Source organism: Cygnus atratus, chromosome 1 (assembly GCF_013377495.2).
Source record: "Cygnus atratus isolate AKBS03 ecotype Queensland, Australia chromosome 1, CAtr_DNAZoo_HiC_assembly, whole genome shotgun sequence".
In the NCBI taxonomy this organism is placed as follows: Eukaryota; Metazoa; Chordata; class Aves; order Anseriformes; family Anatidae; genus Cygnus; species Cygnus atratus.
Window position 1 is genome coordinate 67,375,942 of NC_066362.1, and position 23,005 is coordinate 67,398,946.

At 40.0% G+C, this 23,005-nt stretch overlaps 1 protein-coding gene across 15 annotated transcripts in view; it reads right to left on the minus strand.

Annotated features, from left to right (window-relative positions):
* Positions 1-23,005, minus strand: part of EPS8 (epidermal growth factor receptor pathway substrate 8) — a 134,652-nt gene that overhangs the window by 76,875 nt on the left and 34,772 nt on the right. For 6 of the 15 annotated variants that reach the window (XR_007709360.1, XR_007709359.1, XM_035550825.2 and 3 more), the window contains exon 2: positions 20,803-20,861. The exons of 3 other annotated variants lie outside the window; for them this stretch is intronic. The gene's annotated coding sequence lies outside the window, so the exon portion shown is untranslated. Of the gene's footprint in view, positions 1-9,742; positions 10,193-10,547; positions 11,487-13,796; positions 13,903-20,802; positions 20,862-23,005 lie in introns of those variants that run through there. 6 more of the 15 variants (XM_035550824.2, XM_035550815.2, XM_035550819.2 and 3 more) reach the window with 5 other exon arrangements.

Here is a 23,005-nt window from a genome sequence, read left to right on the forward strand (position 1 = left end):
CCTTTCTGCAGCTGTTTATACAACTCCCCTTAACCGGGGCCTCACTATGGGGCTGAGGGGAGGAGAGCGATTGAGTTACCACAAACGCTGTCCTCTGGCATAGAGCAGGGAATGAACATTTACTATCTATCACAGATGATTTTTCAGGCTGTAATTTTCATTATGGATTCAAAATCATTTTAGATTAGTGCAACTCATGTATATATGTATATATTTATACACGTATAATTCATATATAATATCTTTATATATACACATACACATGTTTAAATAGGCATTGCAGCCCCTCAGTATGCCCTGATACATTTGGTTTTGTCTACACATTGAGGCTACAATAAGAAGCTCTGCCAAGTGGAACAGGCTGTACATTTTTTAATGGTTTGACCATCCTACACCAGAGTTTGTCATAGTTCCCTATCCCGTCACTCAGGATAGCATTGAAAGCAAACTGCATTAGAAGGTGTGTCCAACAGATAGGAACAAGCTTTGCTGTTCACATTGTGACCATACTGGCAAATTGAATAACTGCTGTTCCACCAGCAACAGCAACAACGTTCTGAGCAAATCACATGTACTATAGCAAATCACATTGCTTAAAATCCCTAGTGATCACAGCAGCTCAAAGAAAACTGAAAACATTCTTCCTATGACCCTTCCACTCCGCAGCACAGCTGAACAACCTTGGTGGTGGGTCATTTCACTGAGGAATTTAAAACACTGTTTCACTATTTGATTTTAATAAATTTACATTTTGGAAACAAAACCAACCTTATTATACACGTTTAAGCCTTGCAATTTACAAGAAGACACAGGAGTTTCAAGAACCCTCCCTGCAAGTCAAGGTAGCAATAACATAACCATCTTAAAACTATCAAACTCAAAACCAAATAAAGAGAATGCAAAACAAAGCAATACACAAAGGGTAAGAGGAAGAGGGTGGGGAGAGTTCAAATCTCACATATGCTTCACTTTGCAAACTACCATAAATCCTTTCATTCTCTTGCAAGTCACATTTAATATTTGGTTTGTTTCTATTTTTCCCCTTTCCCAGCCTCTTAGAGTCTCCCCTTTCTTCTGTGAGTAATCGAAAACTCAATAATTGAGAAGTTGGTTCTAACAGCTTCTTCATATCCAAGAGTGGTGATTTCCAAACTTCTGGATAGTCATGTCTCAGCTTGTTTCACAGACAAGCCTTTGTATTGATTGTTCTATACTTAAATAATCTCAAATTCATTTTAAGCAAATAAATTACTGTATGCCACATCCTCTCCAAACTCAGGGTATGTCTCAAAGCCATGGTAAGAAGCTAGGCCAAGAGCCACAGATTATACAGTAAGTAGCATCAATAAGAAGCTGCCTACAAGCCCAGCCGTTGGCATGGCTGCAGCAGCATCCCAGGAAGCTCTGCTGAGGACAAGCAGCATCAGCCCAGCCTGGTTCGGCTCACCAGCTACTCTTGAACCTGCTTCACCTCCCTCTGCCCCCACACCTGTCCCCTTCTTAAAACATTATATATTCAGTAATTGGTTGAAATTATTCTCTTCACCAATTAATGCTGAATCTCAAAGCTTCTTGCAGCACCCAGACAAGGCATTACTTTAATAATTCCCTGTAGTTCCTCTTTTCCTCATAACCCATTGCTTATTTACAACATGGTTTTATCTTCTCATGCACTTACTAAAACTATTAACATTCTTGCAATTCTGGCCACAGACAAAATAATAAAAATAAAGTCACTACATTTTGCATATCTAAAAGATAAATAGAAATAAAATGAAGCATTTGAAAACCCTGTGCTGGTCATGTGCTACACTGTACCTTGATTCACTTCTATACATGGTGACAAGTATTTTATCACAGGCATTTTATCAACAGCTCCAGGGCAGCATACAAATGACTTCACCAAATAGCAAGTTTCTTTGAACCTATTTGTTAGATATTGAAATAACGGGGGAAAAAAATGAAGGAAATAACTTCATAAAATAAAAGCACGTTTGAAGTACTTTTTCTGAATGCTGTTTCTCTGCAAATTGGTTTACACTTCTTTTCTTCTGCAAAAATAGTATCTCCAAAATAAATAAATAAAATGCTTTGAGAGTAAAGGCAGCAGTTCTGGTCTGATAAATAACAACATAAAAAAAGGCATCTCTGCACTCAGCAGATCTGCCTCTGGTGTGTAGTCAAGAGTGACTGCTGCTGACTAGTGAGATAAATAAGGTCTACTACTTCCATGCCTGTTTGCAATAGGATATTAATGCTATTGTAGAGAAACAAACTGAACACTGCTGTGTCATATATAAAGCAAAGTTCTTCATTAATTTTCAATTACATATCCAGATGGTCCCTACTGCACCACTCACTAACAGGTAACGTGATAAAGCAACGATGTCAGAGCACGCTTTGCTCTGCACAAACTTTATGATGTGAAAATGCTCAGGAAGGAAGATCAGCCTACAAGATTGGCAAATGTTTCATCTAGAGCCAAACAGAAACTCCAGCCTCATAAAGCTACTTTTAAACAATCACCATCCAATTCAAGCACTGCAGCTTTTCCTCATAAAATGCTGCAGATACAAGCAATCTTAAATGGGAAAAACTACAGCAACAAAATAACAAGCACATGAGCTAGTACAAAAATATTTAACAAGTGTTTTTTCTTGATGAAGTTTAACATCATATGTGTAGGTTACTCATATAGTATGCAGACTACAACACACATCTTACGCATAAATACCAGCTCATCACCTCACTCAAGACTATAGACTAGAAAATCTATTTTACCTTGCGATCCTATCAGAATGAGACTAAATAACATTTTACAAGACTGGTTAGTAAGTGATTGAAAAGAAACAGGCCACACAAGTTCTCAGCAATTGGCAAGCTACCACTTTTTAAGAAACTATTACGAATATTAGGAGAGGAAACATATGCTTGAAAGAGAGGTTTTAAAATATTTTAGAGTTTATTTTGACAATACTTAGTATAAATAGCTAGTGGCAGTGTCTGCTTTTTGGAACCTAGATGCTGGAGAGATAAGGGAGCCTCTAAAAGAAGGAACAGACAGCAAAACAGGAAGCCTGGCTTCCACAGCCTCCCAGGACACATAGACAAAATACATCACTGTTATTTTCTTACCATTATCTGACCTAAAGTTCCTGAAAGCCAACTATTTCTCTTTAATTAAACATAGCATGTACCATATGTACATCTAGATGTGCATGTATCTTAGTATCTCAGTAAAAAGTCAGCGCTGCTATCTAGTGCCACTCTGCTATTTCCTCATAAAGTTCACCCAAAAGTAATGATATGAAGCCTGAAATGTCTTATAAAGAAGTCAAGGAGTATTGTACTCTCTAATCTAAGAAGCCTCACTGAAGTAGGAGTAAAATCTTCAGTAAACATCGTTGTTCATCTTACTGAACAGAGTCCGAGTTAGCAGGCAGTATATCTTAATATATATATATATATGTATATGTTACTAAGAACCCTCCATTTGTGCTCATGATACATCAGATCCATTTCATTTCACGCCACAAAAGAGCGAATCAAAAACAGGGCAGAGAACAGAAACAGAATCACTCAAAGTTTTGCATTATTGTTGGTGTCAGAGCTTTCCATTCCTTCAGTATTTCAAATTTAAGAGGATGGTTGACATCACATCAGCAAAATATTTACTTTACATTGAGAGTGTCTTAAAATGTTGCCAAAGCAGATTAGACCTTGCTGTCCTTTCTGCTGAATCCTCCGGACAGTTTTTGGCATACAACAACATAAGCTAAATTAACTTCTCTCAAATTTGTGGCTTTTTATGTCTCAAGCTGCTAAGCCTTTTAGCTACATGAAGCTCCTACAAGAATGAGATGCTGTCCAGGTTTACCTGGCATGGAAGGCTGTGTCTTAATGGGACGAGCACCAGCACAGCCATCATGAGCCCAAGGCAGCTCTGCAGCCTCCATGCCTCAAGGTTCAGAGGAGCTGTGTCTAGTCCAGGACCGAATCCTGCCAGCACCTACCTGCAAGCCAAGGTAGCTCTGGTCAGATCTCCACTCCAGGGGTAAGGAGCAGATGCTTCTCCCACAGGCTTAACTTCCTGCACTTACATATTACTGTTACTACCTCTTCTTCTTCACCCTTATAATAAAGGCAGCTGTTTGAGCTGCCCTGAGATGCGCAACATGAGCGCATGTACCAGGAAAAGTATTAAAGTATTAACGGCAGGTGATAGGACTGCAAGTTTGCAATACATCTTGATACTACTGCAGGCCTGGGATGTGTCGTCTTGGTATGGGAGAAAGTCTGTTTTTGAACACCACTCTGTTAATGCATAGGGATACCACCTATGCATCATCCACTCACATACATGTAACTCTGAACATATGCACTTCAGAAAGTCATAGTAACTCAAATGTCATCATATGAATATCATGAAAAATGTTAAAAGTAAATGGTTATTTCAGTGAGAAATTACCGTGAAAGCAAGATATATCACTATTCCAAAGCACAAGAGAACTTCTATCTATCTCTCTCAGGACAGGTAAGGGGTTATCCCCGCCTGCCACTTTCCACGTTTCTGAAACTTTTTGCAACTTGTTCCTTTCAAAACTCCTAAATCATGAAGTATAGCTTCACCCCAGGAGGTAGGCAGTTTCTCTCTGTGCTTTACTTTCTCTCACATGAGACTTCGCAAAGCATGTGTTCTCAGTCAGGAAGCAAGTGTCAGACTGGTTGTGGGAATATGTTCTTGCATATCCCTGACAGCCTAGTGACAGCACGTGGTTCCCCTTTGTTTCACAAGGAACCACTGTTTTTTTTGCCAGTTCTTATGACTCGTATGGAAGACAGAAGTAAACCTTCAGAGTGTATCAGCGGATGCTCCCTTAAATTCACAATTAGTTTCCTTGTTTGGGTTTGATGAGCATAACATAAGTGAGGACATTTTTCTACCTGCTAAACCAACCTTATGTATAATTAGCTTTTGTGTTTGTGCGTTGCCTGAGTCCTGATTACATATCCATAAGGTACAATGAAGAAGTACATTGAAGATGTCTCACAAACTGTTCTATTTCCACGGCAGTGCATTGAGATATTTGGTCCTGTCCTAAAAGGCACAATGCCTGGCCACCACTATACCAACACAGCTGTGTTGTTGCTTGTTGCGTTGGCTAGGTATTTTAGTCTGTATCTCATAAATTTACCACACAGTTGACCTAGCATCTTAACAAGCATTAAGGACATCATCATTTCTGCTTCCATAACTCAACTCTACCTACTGGCTTTTATCCTCTGTGCCACCCCACCACCTCTATTTTCTGTGGCAAAGGGGAGGATGAACAAGGAAAGAAAACAGGTGAAAATAAGGTGATGAAGGAATGTGTTACATATGTAGCAAGAATCCCTTCAATTCCACCTCTCTGAATTTAAAAGTTGTTCTGCCACCTGCATTTTGTATTTCCAATCAACAGTCATTGATCCAATCAACTGCTTTCTGAAATGATTGTGACTAAAGCTTTACAGGGTTCTGTGTTTGTTTAAACAGAACTTTAGAACATCCTTGCCCTTCACTACTCAACCCACCTATTCAAAAAGAATTTGGGTACTTTCCTACCCTTTCCTAGGGAAGTAGAGAAAAAGGAAGTTGCTGAAAAACATGGTTTTTTTTGGCCTGAAGTTCCACTAATCCATCCTCATCCAGGAATCACTGCCATCAGCAGGCCCTCAAATGCCTCCTCCAGAGAAGGCACAGCATCCCCACAAGGGAGCAGAGAGGATGCATGCCTGGACTGCACAGCTTGCATGCAAACTGAGCAAGAGCCGCTGCTAATGGGCTCAAAAGCTTAAGAGTCTTCAGTCCCCCTGGAAAAATATGCCCTTGGTTGATTCAAGGTTTCACGTAAGCATTTTCAATATTGAAACAGGAAAACTGTTCAGCAAATGCTTTTGAAATTTAACTCATTCTGGCCAAACGAGAGGTTTGCAGGAGTGTCTGCTGAGCATATAAGGGCACCCCTGCCCCTGCAGACAGACTGAAAGAGCACTGGTTCTGCACGGGCAGGTTCTTGGTTCAACATATCCACTGGTCTGTTATCATTCTGTATTTCTGTTTAAAAAGTTAAAAAATTGTGTGTCCTAATTCATAATCAGTATGATAGTGCTGGATTTTTCAAGCATTTGCTAGTACAAACAGAATTAAAATGCATTTAAGCTCAGCTGCAAACTCTGATTTTAGTATACACTAAATTCGTGTAGCAAAATAAATAACAATATTTTTTCTAGGCTAATTCTGGTGTTTGGACAGGTGTCTGGGATTTACATGACATGATGGTTACTGAAGTATTCACATCTGTGCATTAAAGCTGTCACCAACTTGTAATATTTTTCCCTCTCTCCTTATTTGGATAAAACCAAAACACCCACTCTCATGTCTCAGACTTATCTCTGACTGAGCACAGAAGTGAATAACCTGATTTTTTCTTCCAACTCAAAACACGTAAGTGATTAACAGCACACTGTACTTCTATACAGTGCTGAAAGGAGGTCTCTCCTTGTGAAGACAGACCTTCCGTTTCTTTTTACAAGGAAAAAAAAAAATAGAGAGAGAGAGATGGAAGAAAAAAGGAAGTTCTCCAAGAAGAAAGAATTCTTTTACTTGTGTTTCTCCATGCCTCTTTCATCACAACTTAAATTTGCATACCCTGTTTTTTCCTGAGAAGAGAACTGGTGACTGGAAAATCAGTACTGATAAATGGAAGGGGGAAAAAAAAAAAAAAAGGCATTTAAAACAGAAAAACCATTGAGGTTGAAACCTTATTCATCAAGATTTCTACTCAATCCTACTCCTAGAAAGGCTGCTACAAGCCAGACCTCATCAGTTCCCTCCTCATTTTGTCTTTAGCTCCACACTTTCAATTACAAAGTTTTCACTAGCCAGGCTCTTAAATATGAGTAAAATTGGCAGACTGAAGGACAGCAAAGATAAGGCTGAGGAACACTGAAGGCAAGCATCCTGCTTGGCCCTGCTGGAAGTACTGGCTCAAGGGGAAGAGGCAAAGCACCAGACAGTGTGCAAATGCTGAGGGGAACACCAGGTCACTGTTGCCCATGGTGGTAATCAAAGAGTTAAAGGACAGCTAATTACCTAAGGATAATAATTCCCATGCTTGCAATTCAAGGATTGAAAAAATACCATATTTTTTCTTGTATACAGTTTCACATCCCATAGTTTTCCTCCTCTGTTCCAATAAAAATCAGCTCTGCTAAGTCAGAACATGACCACAGCCTGTCAAAAGGGACTTGTCTCCCAGCTCAATTAGTTAACCAGTGTAATTGCCAAACATCTCCCTTACCACTGGTTTTCTGTTTTTATATCAAATTGCAGCTTAAAACACCAGTCAGTTCTACGCATTTTTGGTATTTTATATGTTGAGAGTTATTAACTACATGGACTTAGATGCATGCAAGCCACCTAAAAAACTCAGGCAGGAAGAAGTTGCTGATGGCAGAGGTGAAACTGTTGACACCTTTGACAGAGAATAATTTTTAAAAACCTAAGCAGGAGCAAATGGATGGCAGCACCAGCTTAAATACACTTAAATACACTGTAACCACTCAGTTTTAGGTGGCTGTTAAACCAATGAATCTCTGCAAAATCCAAGAAGGATACTGTAAAATAACCTGTATGTTTATTTTGTATTGTGAAGTTATAATGTTGTGTGTGCCCCCCCCCCCTTTTTTTTTTTATTTTTAACTCAGAAAGCATAGTACAGGGGGATTATTTACTTTGGTATTTAAGTAAACAAATTCTTAATACAGCCCTTTTATCAAAGCAAGTAGTAACAGAAGCTAGATAACTGCAAAGACATTAAGATGCTAAAACGTTTATTCTGGTGAATCCTGGTACTTCGTGGGTTTTGGTTCTAAGAGTGCTTTTGTAATCCTTATAAACAGAACTGCTTTGAAACAAAAATGCCCATAATGAACAAATAAAATACAGACTGGCAACCCTACTGTACACCCACTTCAAAGCATCTCTAGGAGCAGACTGTTCTCTTCCAGACTTATAGCTGCTATTACACAAAGCCTTTCCTTCTCAGTGTTTTGCAATTAAAAAATAAAAGATTAATTATTAAATCTAGCTTTTGCTGCTTCATCCTTTTTAATCATTCATTGAAAGTAATTCAAGCTTCATCAGTTTGAAGCAAGTATTCTTCAATGCCACACACCAATATAAATCTCAGAACAGGCATCACAGTAACAAGAAGAAAAAAAAATCAGGATTCAGAAAGAAACTAGAAAAAAAAGTTGTATTTTTTCACATGTTCAGGTGCACAGTTACAATAAAATGTCCACAACCTTTCAAAGTAAAAAACAAGCTTTATTAGTGCACAAAATTACACACTGTAAAATTAACCAAAGCTAGCTTTCTAAAGCAAAATAATTAAAAACATTGCTGGAAAAAGTAACTTTGTTTCAGTTGAATCTGCTGAACTCTAAGTAGTATTCCTCCTTTGCACTAAAGGAAATTATATGATATTTTAAAAACATAGAGGATTTGATGTTTCCTTTTTCAGGAAAGGAGAAGGGGAATGCTGGGTGAAGGGGACATACAGGAAATTGAGGGACAGAATAAATCCGAAGGCAGGACAGCAATCAGTGGTGTATCTGAAGTACTCATCACCTCTCATGAGGTTGTGGTCAAGTTCACAAAAATAGTGCTCTGAATTCAAGGTACTCAGAGACAGGGGAACTGGAAATCGTTTAACATAGCTCGGTATGTTAGCTCCACACATTGCTCCATAGATTCAGGGGATTTCAAAAATACATACAAAAAAATAAAAATCCTCTCAAACACATCAACTAGGGTTGTTTGCAAATTAATACATTTATTGATGTGAAAATATTCATAGTCATTTAAGCTATTCAACACAAATATTATAAAATAAAATATTGAAGCATCAAAATTAAACATACTAAATTGTGTAAAACAGAACCAGAAGTACTAATATCAGTGGAAAGTGACCAAGTATAGTACTTTCCCAGAAATTTTTTGAATTCAAACTTATAAAATGTCCTTTAAATGGCTATGTAAAATCTCCAGAAGACATGTCACTCTAAAGCAATATTTATTATTTTTTTAAAATATCATATGAACTATTGAAAAAACAACATATCATGAAAAGCAAACAGTGAAACAAATAGGGATTTTTCATCTTTCTCTTCTGTCATTTGAACCAGGATTTGAGTATACATAGTTCATGCACAAAGCCACTTCTACTGCATCACAACATTCATTACTGGGACTGGCTGAACACTGGAGGCAAAAATGTTGCAGCTGCTTCAGCAAGCACTTGGACTGCAGGCCAAGCAGTATGCATTTAGTACCATTAGTATTCACAAAGTTATTTCTTAGCAATTTAGTCAAACATAGAATATGTGGTCAAACCACTCCTTAATTAGATGACTAATTCCGATGGTCAAACAATAACATCCAGCAGAACACTTACATCTGAAGACCAGAAAGACTGCTCTCACAAATGAACTGAGAAGCCAAAATGATCAAAATGTACTTGGAAAAAATAAAAAATAATAAATCTAGCATAATTATTTTTAAAGGGCTAATGTCATAACAGTAGAAGAGTAACACAGCACAGCTGGCTCCATTAATTTCTTGCAGGTTGATTCCAGATGGCGAAGGATTTCTATCCTGCTCACCACCTCTGCCTCCTAGGAAAAACTGAGCACATACCTGGGAGCATCTCTCTGTCCGTCTGCCACCCGTGCACCCCTGCCTTCTGAGGGACCAGCCTGGCTCCTGGACCAGGCTGCTGCTGTTTTCACCAACAGCAGGACCTGAGCTGGCAACAGCACAGGTGTGGCCCCACGCTCACATCCATGAGTCACTGCTGTATGATGGCTGCCACCGAGCACCACGGCAGACTCAGAACCCAAACCTCTTCCTACAGTTAACAAGAAGGAGCTGCCCAGTCATCAAATGTAACCACATGCTTCTCCTAAGTTGAGCACAATTTTCTCTGATCCTGTAGCAATGTTCTTGCTGTCTTCTTTGGCAATTCAGTTGCATGAGAAGAAATCAATGGTTGGCAGCTTTATCAAATTAACTCCAGTGTTTCCTCCACTGCAAACAGTGAGGGTACAGTACACGAAATAGCACTCAAAGTCCAGTTCAAAAGGAAAACTTTAAAAAAAAACAAAACAAACAGACACTATAATATTCAGCTTTCTCAGGGTGAAAATGTCCTGGCCAAACATGACATGACTACAGCTAGGTGGACACAGCCATAATCCTGTCTCTCCAGTGCACAAAATGAGAGTACAAGGTGTTTCTATAAATACTGGAAAGAGTTTCTATTATTGGAGTACCGCAAAATACAGACTGAACAAGGTGTCATAAGTTAGTTTGGACTTAGACCTTTTGTATTGCTCAAGAATGCATTGATAAGTACTTCAACCATTTCCAGTTAGAGAAAGAAAAAAGAAAAAAGCTTACTGGAGAAACAAAAATGATAACAGTACCTTAAGAGCAAACATACCTGGATCCACTGAAATCTATTTCCTGCTCTGGGACAAGGAGCCCCTTCCATGTCACTATGGGATGGGCAGCTGTTTTCTTCCTACTTTTAAGTCCCTGATATTCCTAAATGAGGTAGCTGGGAGCCGGCACTGGGCGAGCTGCCAGCCTGGAACAATCAGCTGAGCCCTGACTCACCGCCAGCCCCTGCCGTGCTGCCAGAAGCATCCGGTCCTCAGCACCAGATTTAGGAAGCCCGGATAGGTACAAAGCTCTTTGCCTTGTGGGCATTGCAAGGTTTCAGATGACAGCATGAGAGAAATAAGTGTTTTGTTTGTTTCACTCAGCTCACATTAAAAATGCAGATAGCAGGTGACAAAGGGTGTTGGCTGAGTACTGCCCTAGGGATGGGTGAAAAGCAGCAGGGGAAAGTCAACAGGACCTGTAATTAAACCACAAAGAAATTCTTGGTCTCAACGTCATCTTAGTCACTGTCATGGACACAGCAAAATGAAAATGAGCACACAGCTCACTAAGCTACTGTCCAGATTGGTCACAACTATTTATCAAGATCCACTGGAAAGGAAGGGAAGAGAGAAAAATACCTGGAGGTCTTGTGTTGAGAGACCAGACCCTGTATCAAGCACAGGACACCTTTGCCCCTCACACTCTACCTGCACTCCTTGTTCTGTGGAGAAGAAAGGTGTTTTAGGTACCTTTTCCCACTTCCTTTCTCCTGTCCGGGAGACATGAAGCTGGCTATGACCTCGTGGTGTATCTCCCAATTCCTTACAGAGGATTTGTGTGCTGCAGCAAGCACAGTAACACCCACATAAAAGAATGAATGAGGGAAAGCAGCTGTGCACAGAGTCACTGTAGGGACAGGGCCCGGACACGGTCGCACACCCAACCAAATCCACGCTATGATCCTTCCCAAAGGGCCCATCTTCTTACCACCCCTTCCCCAGTTCCAGGAAGCCCATGGCCTACAGCCCCATACACCCTCTTAAAAAGAGCTCCTCTCCCCTCCTCATAAATTCATGGCTATCTTCAGTGCACATTGACAGACTTAAATAAAGATTACAGCTGAAACCAGTGACTTCACTAAGCCAACACAAAAATATTTGAATGATCTGTTAGGCTAGATAAAAATCCCTCAGAGAAAAGACTCTACACCTTCCTACTTCCCTGTCAGTACCACAGATGCCTAACTTGCTCCCAGCTGAAAAAAAGGTTATTCCCACAACAGCAGCAAGTGTCAGACGGGCCATGGACACAGCTGAACAAAAGTGCAGGCATCACTTCAAGACTTCTTCTAGACCAAAGGCAACACCACTCAGTTCCACCTTAGAGACGTCCCAGTTCCACTTGTACACATCATCCCTATGAAAGGTTATCCTCACTGCTATTAAAAAAAAAAAAAGGCTATATCTTCACAAGGATGTCTTATTCCTCTCTCCTCAGCACTGGATTCGTTATGGACCCTCTCTAATTCATATCTCAGTGTCTCATTTTCCCAGCCTGTAAAAAAGCTGGAACATTCCTGCTTGTTCTCACCACAGGCTGGCATTAGAGCTCCTCTGTCAATGGTTAAAACAATTTGGGGTGAAATTCAGTATGGAAACATCCTTTTATTTTAGTGCAGCATTCAAAACAAGTAGTTCTTCATCATTCAAAAACAAATTCAGCTTGATTACAAATGATATAAGCAGTACTAAAAACACTATATCCAGGTCAGAAGTTCTCTCCTTCAATACAAAACTCAAAAAAAGTTATCTGCTGTAGAATCTGCCACCAAACTTTGCTTCTAACATCTTTCAGTGTATAATAAATGTGCTTCATTACTTTTGGGGAAAAAAAAATAAATAATCTGAACACCTATAATGGAAATCCTTAGGATTGAGGTTGTATACTCACAGCTCACATTTTCATTATCTGAGAGGAAACAGATTCTGAAGTTCTACAAAATACAGCCAATATTAATGTTTTAAGTTCCCCCAAAGTCATCTTTTACAAGACACTTCATTTCCAATAAGTTATAAATGGTCAAAGGGCTAACAGTCTGATATCTATCAATAGTGTATGACACAGTCATTTTTCGTAACAAACTTTGCCTAATGATAATTGATACCAAAATAGCAAATAACACATTCTTTCATAGCTAATAATACATTCTTTCAGAACTCCACCTCAAATAAAAATATTTTAAACACACAGTCAGGTATTACTGACACTCAAGATGCTGCTTGACTTCTTCCCTAAATGACAAATAACTTTGCATAGCAGCAAAGAGGTGTCGTCTTCTTATGAGTTAGGTATTGTGTGAAGTTCCTCACTGAGTTTTCCAAGGGTGTTAACCAAGAATTCCTTCACTTAATAAGCAAACATTTACCTTGCAAATTCATTGCATTATAATCTTACAACGATGAATGTCACTGTAAAAGGGGAGAAGAAAATCAAAGTTTGGCTGCTCACAGTAGCAGTGTTAGTTTAACTCAAGGAATCATGAATATAGTATTAACAAAACATGAAATCACTGCATATTTCAATGTAAAGAACTTAATTGTCTAGATATTTGCCTTGTAAACTAAAGAGGTCTTTTCAAAACCTCTAAGGCCGAGGTCAATTTTATTATGTTGTGATATCACAAATTATAAGGACTTTTAAAAGGAAAACCCATTGCCATTTTTTTAAGAGTACAACTTCTAAAAATAAAGAAACCCCTCCCTCCATGAAAAAATGGTAATTTAAATTTTCAAAGCAGACCAGAAAACAGAATTCCTTGTGAAATGAATACAATGTACAGGATTACTTTGTCCAGACTGCTTTGAAAAATCCCAGTGCACACATGTAGGAACCCTCTGGATAATGTAAGCCAAGCACATGAAATCACTAACATGTATTGTGCTGGCATCCCTTAGCGTTTCAACAGCACCTATTAAACACCTATAGAACTTGTCAAAGGGATTTTCTAAAGAGATTGTTTGTAAGCACCGGGGCATAAGCTTCCTATGTACACCACAAAGTTCATCTCACAATTTCTATCTACAGCACACAGTCACGCTGTTACTTCAACAGCAAACATAGCATGTAACACCCACGTATGGAGCAATTTGGAGCACCAAGTGGCAGGTTGTGCATGTCCTGGAAGTAACAGGAAGACAGGACACCTGTACCCAAAGCTTAGCTATGCCAGGCCACCCGGGTTCTACGTACAAAGCCAGTAGGCTAAAGGGCTGGTTAAAAGAGGCTTGTGAACTACTGACCTCACCTGAGCAATTTTTAGGAAAATCCCAGAGTAGACAGCAGATGTTCAAACCAAAGGTGAAGCGTCAGAATAGCAATAGATTTCAAGAACTGCTCCCACTTGCAATAACCTAAGGGATAAAACCCCATATTTAAAATAAATTATAAACAGTGCCTGCAAGGTTTGGCTGATTTTTCTGATTCAATAATGAGAGTTTCTTTGCCAGCAAAGAGTGGAAATGAGCCCAGGGAAGAGAGAACAGAGAAAGTGACCCCCCCGTGCCACACACACACAGATGGAGTACACAGAAGTGCAGAAAGAAGAAACAAATCAGAGGGAGGGAACAGGGGAAGTTGACTGGCTTACAGCTGCTTGAGTAATTTTATTTTCCATACCAATAACAAATTAAACATTTTCAGATAAACATGTTTTTTAAAAGTAATGGGGAAAAAATCTTTATGACTGATGATTTTTCTAATGACTTCCTATGACTTTCTAATTTTTCAAATAATAGAATCCATTAAGCAATGAACTAGTTTAAAATAAGATCCTATGTTTCTAACTGGTCACACAATAGAAAGCTGTTCTGCTTTTAAGACAATGTGAGTAAGAATAATAACTAAGTAGAAAGAGTTCTGGTCTGGATTTCTTTGGGCCTCTTCTCAAAACATGAATAAGATGAAGCAATTTAACACCTGTAGGAGAATGTTGTTTTTTTAAGCACAAAGAAAATATGAGTAAGAACTATATGAAAAATTCTTACACACAAGAAGGAAAATTCAATAGCACTATTTAAATGAGAAAAACTATGGGACAAGAAATAAGAATGAGATCACTTTTGAGACACACAACTGTAACAACTTGAGTGTTTGATCTACTTGCTTTAATATTTTGCATCTGCTAGCAGTCAATACTTCGTGATTGACCACATAATGAAGCAGGTGATCCTGGTGACCTTTGCTAAGAACATCAGAAAGTCCCTTCCTAACCCTGTTGAGGGATCAGCATGAAAACCAAAGAATGACACCCTCCCTGTTTAAAAACTGAAATCTTTGAGTGGTGCTTACAGAACAGCATTATAAAACTGTGCAGGTGTACAAACGCCTTGCCAGCATCCTGAACTTTACTCTTCCTTTTCTTGGAAGGAATTTGTGTTTCCTTATTTGCTGTATTTTTCTGCATTTCATCTCTATTAATTATTAGCTGTAACCAGCTGCACATCCGTCCAAACAGGCAGGTGCCAAAGCCCATGGATTCCTGAGGCACTCTCAGGAGCACGTAATCCTACTCAACACAATTCAAGCCTATCAATAAGATGTCAGCTGTATCAGATCCCTATTTATCAACAATTAAGCCTACAGAGAAAGTAGCCATCGGCCCTCCCTTGCCTGAAATGCTTTTTGGCTACAGAAGACAAAGCACAGACACAGCACTGTGTTACACACTGTACGTTGCACAGCTGCTGTATGGTAGCAAGGGCTCTCAATTGAGCCGTGGAAAGGACGCCGACAGGGATTAAATCGGATGGGTATTAGGAGCTTGGTAATGAACATGATGCCTCGCCACACACCCAGTTTCAAAACAGGGCAGCATTTGCCATAGAAGCCAGAATTGCAGGTTTGCTTTGACCTAACCATAGTGCAATGGAGGAGTGAAATTTAAATTATGCCAGCAGGAAAGTGGCTATTCTGAAATACTCCGTGAAATCACGGACTGTGATTCAGCCCTACATGCCTGTCTTTCTGACTAGTACATGTCTCTGAATAAGTGACTGCAAGGAGGAGAGCAGCAGCAAGTGGCACAACGCCAGCCTTGACAAGCGTGTCCCACTCCAAGGGTTCCTCTCCTTACAAGAGCACAGCAGGTAATTCGTCAGGCAGCTGCCTGGTTACTTAACACATACTGCCCACACAATACAAGAAAACGGGTTAGGTACAGAGGAAACAGACATGGGCTTTGTGTCTCAAAAAAAAAGAAAAAACAACAACCCACATACACCATCATAAACACATACAGCTGTGGCTTGATACCCAGTTGATTCAGTGAAGTGGCAATCTGCAACGACTGCCCTGCAAACCCAAAACTGTCATCCCACACTAAAAAACAAAACTGAAAGACACTGTTCTCCTTTCATATTGCCCAGTGAAATCTCACATTGTGCAACTTCATCACAGCAGTGTCTGAAAAGATGAATGGAAATTGGTTTGATGTATGTTTGGTAATTAAGTATTAAAAATTAAATACAAACAAATGTAACCTCTAGCTCATTGCTCCTTGTAATCCTGTATTTAATACTAGATGACTGAATGCTATTTGGTTACACAGGGCACTGTACAGAGCTTTCAGGGAAAAAACTGTTTGTGAATAAATATCAGAAAGCAGCTTTTAAAAACTTCTCCCTCTAAAGAAATCTTCCCAAACTCAGTAGAAAACACTAAGAAACGCTGCATGGCTTACAGTAAGTCATTTCAACTCACTTACCAAAAGGATTGCCAAAGAAAAAAAAAGTTAATTCTCCTAGGAAATCCATTTATAGCCTAGGCTGCATTAAACAGAAAACCTGTAGGTAAAGAAACTGGCAACAGTCAATTATAGTAAACACTCTGAGTTTTACATTTTCTATATGTCAACTGATCTTTCATCTAGAGTTTCAAAATAAATAAAATGGAAGAAATTTCCACCTCCAGAAGGCACCAAGGAGTATTTCAGATTCTGCTACAATAGCTACAATATGAATTGAGGCACCATAATAAAGCCTTCGTTGTTTTATCTGCTAGGACTGTAGTACTTGACAATTGGGTTTCTAGCAATTTCAACATTTTGCTATCTATCACATCTTTATTGGATCAACCATTACAGTTTGAACCTTCATCAAGTATTGCAGCAATTAACAGAGGTTATAAACCTCTTCAGTTCACACTGTACCTTACCCTGTTCACAGATCCACATTTCCAGGAACAAAATAGCCCTGCACACCTAATAAAAATAAACCAGGTACTAGAACATTACTCGCAACTCCTCATGGACAGTACCAAGCAGAAGAAACTGAATATTTTATTCAGCAGTAATGATGCTGGCTCATGCTACTAATTCATCATAAAAGTTGCACATTCAGTCAGTCACAGGTATTAACAGAAATACATTATTCATCTAGTTCTGAGTGAGAAACTACAGATAACACAAGACTACACAAAGATAACACAGACCAATCAGCATTTCTGCTTAAAATTTATCATGGTGCTGAAGTACTGTTGTTAGGATTTTTGTATTTTATTTTTTGGAAATATTTGTAAAAGTCCAAGGAAAAGAACCTGTTTAAAACAAAAACAAAAGAAAGCTACTTCATCCTATATATCAGTACAATCTAGAAAAGATATTGAGCATTTCATTCCTTAGACAGCTCTGCTCCCTCTCCAAATACCCACTCTGTAGGCCTGGCATACCCTGCCAATGCCTTTCAATGCTCTCCATGTTCGCCCGCACATATGTAAGCAGGAAGGGAAAGAGTTTTCCCCTCTGCTCTCCTGCCAATTCCCTCTGTTCAGGCCCAACTTGTGAAGTTCAAAAAACTCAAATCAGAAGCCAGCACACTCCATGAGAGTACTGCTGCACTCCTTAGCCAGCCCCAGCCATTTGCTTAGGAAGGCTTTTCTGAGCTACTTCTGCTCAACAGCTGTGTGGAAGGACACCTGTTTTGTCCAAGGGCTTGCAGATAAGGTTTTTCACTTGCTGAGTGGTGCACAACTTTTAGTCTTTACTAGGTCAAATGCCAAAAACTGAATGCTTGCTCTTTGCCTGCAGCTGATTTACAGATACTGCGTGTTTATAATCCAAAGTCGAAGCAGGCATTCAAATGAGTACCAGATCTTAATAACCATATTTTAACACTACTAAGGATTTTAAAGGAAGATAACAAGGTATTGTCAGCTCTAAAGCAATTGCATTCCCCAGCTAAGTTCTCTGATTAAACACATGCAAGAAAAACAATACACTTCAAGGGGGAAAAAAGAGCATGTATTGACTCCTTCTGCCAGCCGTATTTTCTTAACATAAGCCAACATCAATCAATCTCTTCACTCAGTGTGCAATTCACACCATCTCCATGTGGAACACATTAATGAGTTGCTATTTAAAAAAAAAATCTGTATTTATCAGGTGCACAGCAATAACGGGTTCTAGTATACACAGTACTATTTTCTATATACTGAAGAAAAACTATGACATTCTTCTCTCACCACACAAGAATGGGCACTTCATTTCAAAGATACTGTGCTAGCATCGAGTAACAAATACAAGCTTACAAAGCCAGTCGGGGTGTTTTTTTGTTTCAATGTTTTGTTTTATCCCTTCTCTGTACTTCTGCCAGAACTGAATTTAGTGTTAATTAAAGTGCTGATTTGGCGCTTACGCTAAGGATGCAGCAGTGAGGCAGCTGTGCTGTTGTCCAGTGATGCTCAGAGACCATAATGGTAAAACAGAGAACAGGAAGCTTGTACCAGAGCCTCCTGAGCTGCTGAAGAAACATGTGTGGACTTAACCCGCTGCATGAAGCCTCCCATAAGTGTGGGACTGCCCATGGACATCATTTACCTGACCACTGATAAAAGGTACCCTTTGCGGCTAGAGACCATGCCAGATCCCTGAGACTAGAAATAACATATGACCCTTCTATTATGAAATAGGAGATTTTTCAGTGGCAGAAGAGGCTGTACTGTTTTGGCCCTCCAAAGGAGGCTGTCCCTTCTAAAAAGAAATGATATCTTAAAAATTACATGCTTTGCTAAACATTTGGTATTTTGTGGTGAGTAAAATTTGGTTGGTAACAAATGCTTTTCCATAGATCTATGCACATACCACAGCACAAGCCCAGTCCTCCCACTATAGTCTTGGTGAGGAAGAAACTGGAGAGAATGAAAACATCAGAAGCTACCTGCGGATAAGACCAGAAAGCTGCAGTCCAATAATCAGCTGGGTTTCATACCCACTATGCAACTTACTAAGACCATTATTAAGCACCAAAGCCCTTACATTAAGTTATGAGAACAATGAATGCAGTCAGTGAGTGGCCATTTGTTGTTCTCAAATGTTGCCATAAATGCATTTTGCAAAGCAGCCTTAGCAGACATGCTCCCCCCTCCTCTAGGTACAAACAAAATAAGAAATGATGCATGTGCACTGGGGCAAAAAGGAAGCATTGACTCCTTTTGTTGATTTGAATAAGCCACATCTCTTCCTCTTTAGTTCGTCCCTCTGAAGAACACTGATCTACCCCAATGCTACAAACAAATAAGAAAGAGCTGATGATAGAGGTTCATCAAAGTGTCAGGACAAAAAAACGGGCAGCCAGCACTGCATATGGTTTCTAGAAAGCTAACTGCAGTTCATCTCCCCATTAGTTTATACAACCTACTTCTGAACACCTATCCGTACGTCAGCACAAAAATACTGCTTGCAGCTACTTAGCTCTCCTCTCCCCAGACTACAGCATGGCACAACAGAGGAAACTGCAAGGGTATCCCAGAGCCCATCCCAGGACACTTCACTTTGTTTTTTTTCTTTTTTGCCCTCCCCTTTTTTGGCAAACAGCAGCCAGATACTGCCCTGGTGTTACCAGGTCTCCTGATAACTTGAAATTCACACTTTAAAGAGCCCACTGACAGATGGATTCAATTTAAACCATGTTTATGAACAGCTGCTGCTGATCACAGGCTTGTAAAGCAAACCTATTCATCACAAAATATTTCAAAAGAATGAACTGAAACGGAACAAATGAATTCAAAGAAGTAGGGGAGGTGCAGCATTAGCCTTGGAGAATATGTCAGTTGGTAAGAAAACATGAACATGGTACTGCTATTAATTTATTCCTGTGAATGCTGGCTCCACTCTATTAGTGGCATTCTCCAGATTCTCAGAACGCCAGGTGAGAATCTCGCATAATGTATTAGAAGATGTAATTAAATATCTCCTCACTGAAGGAAGTTTTTAACTAAGCAAGCCACTGAAAGGAGCTGACAGTGTGTTTAAATTGTGCTGGTGGAAGCCTGAAGATGACAAGCTTCAAAACACTGTGGGAAGGAGAGGAGGTCACCTCCCCAGGTGCTCTCAACCAGCACGAAGTCCTGTCGGGTCTGCACAGGGCCATGTGCTCGGCCTTCCTCGGCTTCACTTTGAGTACTAGAAAAAGTGTTACTGCTTCTGCAAAGTCTTCATCTTCCTCTGTGATTCTCCACTATTGCTTCAGTCAAGATACATGACAATCTTCAAAGCATTTAGCCTCACAAGTGAAACCACCAAGCATGATTCTTCCTATTTAAGAGATGAGGAGCTGACACAGAACTGAATAATTCACACAATGTGAATCTTTTCTTAATTCAGGAATTTTTTCTTAAATTTTCTTTTTCCTTAATTCAGGAATTATGCAGCACAATTAGACACTTTAACTTCACTGTGTTTGTCATGGCCACCGGATCATCTCCAGTGACTCAGTTTTTCCTAGGCACTTCCTAGAAGTTATATACGGAGCAACTTTGCCAACTCTGGGAACACAGGCAATGCACAGGGAAAGAAATTCTCCGAGAGCTGCCTCAGGTGGGAATTCATTCCTACCAGCTCCACTGGGTTTTCTGGTGGGGGAAAACGTACAGGTCATAGAAGCAGACATGTATTTTGCTGAAAAAATGCTTGTTATTCTCAGCCTAGCAGCAATGCTATAGAACTTGAAATCAATCAAAATTTCCAGGACCTTCTTGAAAGCACCTCTTTACCTACAAGTAATATTCATAACATCTTCAGATAACTGTACCATCAAACTGTACTGGTAACAGTGAGACTTCATTGAAATTTTAAAGCACACACACCTTGTGTAAAATATTCCTACATGTATTCTAATTTGCACTTTTGTATCAGAATGCAGTTACCGTAGATTTTCATATATTAATGAAAAATAATCATATATTTTGAACTGCAGTGAATTTCATATTTGGTTGTAGTAGTTATTGATAAAAGGAGGTTAAGAAGAAACAATACTTACATGCAGGCAATTCCTAGTTCTTTTCCTCTCTCAGTACAGAAAATGTAATCTTTGAAACACTAGGGGAAAAAAAATAAAACCACCTTTCAGATAAATAACATTTCCCTCTTTCCTTCCGCAGAGCACCCTTGTTAGTGTATTCCCGTCCCTGCTAGCCTTACTCATGCCCAGGTAATGAAGATCAGTGTCACCAGCTTGCGCAAGTGGGGCGTATCAGCTGGCCTGCAACTCCCCCGTCCACACACACCTCCCTGCCATCGCCCAGCCCCTGCTAGTAATAGAAGTAATGCAATGCACTGTATATGAGCGTTGGGTGAAGATCGTGTCAACAACTAGCTCTACAACAACAGCTTTGTTTCTTGACTCATCCTGGGGAGCAGGAGGACCGCTGCCTGAACACATGCTCTGGTGCCGTGTGACAGGCAGCTTGTTTCACACATGAGAAGTAAGTCAGCCGTGCACACTTGCCCTCAGGCCCTCCATGAAGGCTGCTCATTGCCACAGCAACCTCCCAAAACATGAGCGGGCACCAGCCCCAAGAGCTGCCTTCCTCAGGGAGTGAGGAGGAAGGGTGCTTCCCCGCCTGCACCCCGCGGGGGGCTTGCTTGCTTGCTTTTGTTTTGATGTAATTGAATCTCATTGCTAATTTAATTTTCATCAGCTCAGCATGCGTGCCCAAAGCAGAGAACGGACAGGGTTACACATTAAACAAAAACATCTTTTTTACAGCCATGGTTACGAGGGATGAGAAGAACCAGCTCATGTGCAACCCCTCCTTGCCACATGGCTGGGCAAATGTCACATGCTTACGCATACCTACCAACACCTCACCTTCCCTATGTACTAGAAATAGCTGCTGGAAAGTAAACACCACACCTGTAAGCAAAACCCAAACCTGTTTAACTACCATTTCTTCTTCCTCCTCAACCCCCCTCCCGCTGCTCCTTTTCTTCACATCCACTTTCCCTCCCCGGGAGCTTAATGGCTCTGGGTAGGTTAAGAAAGTCTGACCTAGATGGTAAAAATAACTGTTAACTCAGCAGAAATGAAAAGTGGAGTGTCTCTTCTCTCCCTCAGCCTAGAAGGAACAAACCAAAACCTTTCCCCAAGTCACCGCAGGAAAGAGATTATGAGTGTTTCTAAACCTTTTCAGCCACAAAGCACGAGATGAAACTGTCAGTAACGACAAGCTGTCGACACCCTGCAAGCAGCCGGTCTCTCACTTGCGCTACCAATCCTTCGCCTGCAGCAGGGCACATGGGAGGCAGCACCTGCACCACATGCGACGATGGCTCTTGTAATGCCCACATTTCCCTATTTCTCCAAAGGCAAATCCTCCCCCCGCCCCCCCGAACGGCCAGGTCTTGAATGTCTTGATGGGAGAAAGCCCTCCCTACCTTTAGGATCTAAAACAGAGCATAAACATGTGTTTTGAAACACAGGATCAAAAGGAAAAGAAAAAAAGAACAAAAATAACCACATACATAATGGTTCTTAGGAATATTTTTTAAAACACAAAATAAAGGTGATTGGAGCAGTTAAGAGGAGGTTAAATCTCACTCCCATCAGGAATTATGTTCTATTTTGCTGTGATGAAGCATTCAAAAATACTCAACTAGCCTCAGCGATTCCATGGAGCCAAGTAAAACTTATGCTAACAAAACTGTTGATTTGTTCTGATTTGAACTGCTTAAGCTAATATTTTTGTAACATTTCAAAGTATTCATTGATAGCTGACCGTTACTGACTTGCAGGCTTATGAGGGGTTTGGTGTTTCTGTCACTGTGTTTCAGCACATCAACAACAATCAGCACCTGTGGTGAACTGAGGCAGGAGGTTCATTTACCTGATTCTTCAATATTTGTATTAGCCAATCACCTTGATTTAATACCGCTCTGACACAAAAGGATGCATAAAATTAAGAAAAAGCTTTATGAATACAAAAACATGATCAATAAAAAAAAGTTTTTGAGAAAGTTTTGAGAAAACTCAGGTTACAAATAAAGATTACAACTGAGTGGGATTTAAAGCAGAAAGCAAAACAGCCTAACCCAAAGTGCAGGACACTCACCACGTATGCTGCAGTTGAAGCTCTAGGCCCACGGCATTACTACTGCTCTCAGGGAAGGAAGAAACTACATTTGAACTCACACACATTTCTAAAGTGCAATCACAGGCAAACCTATTCATAGCACCCAGTGAT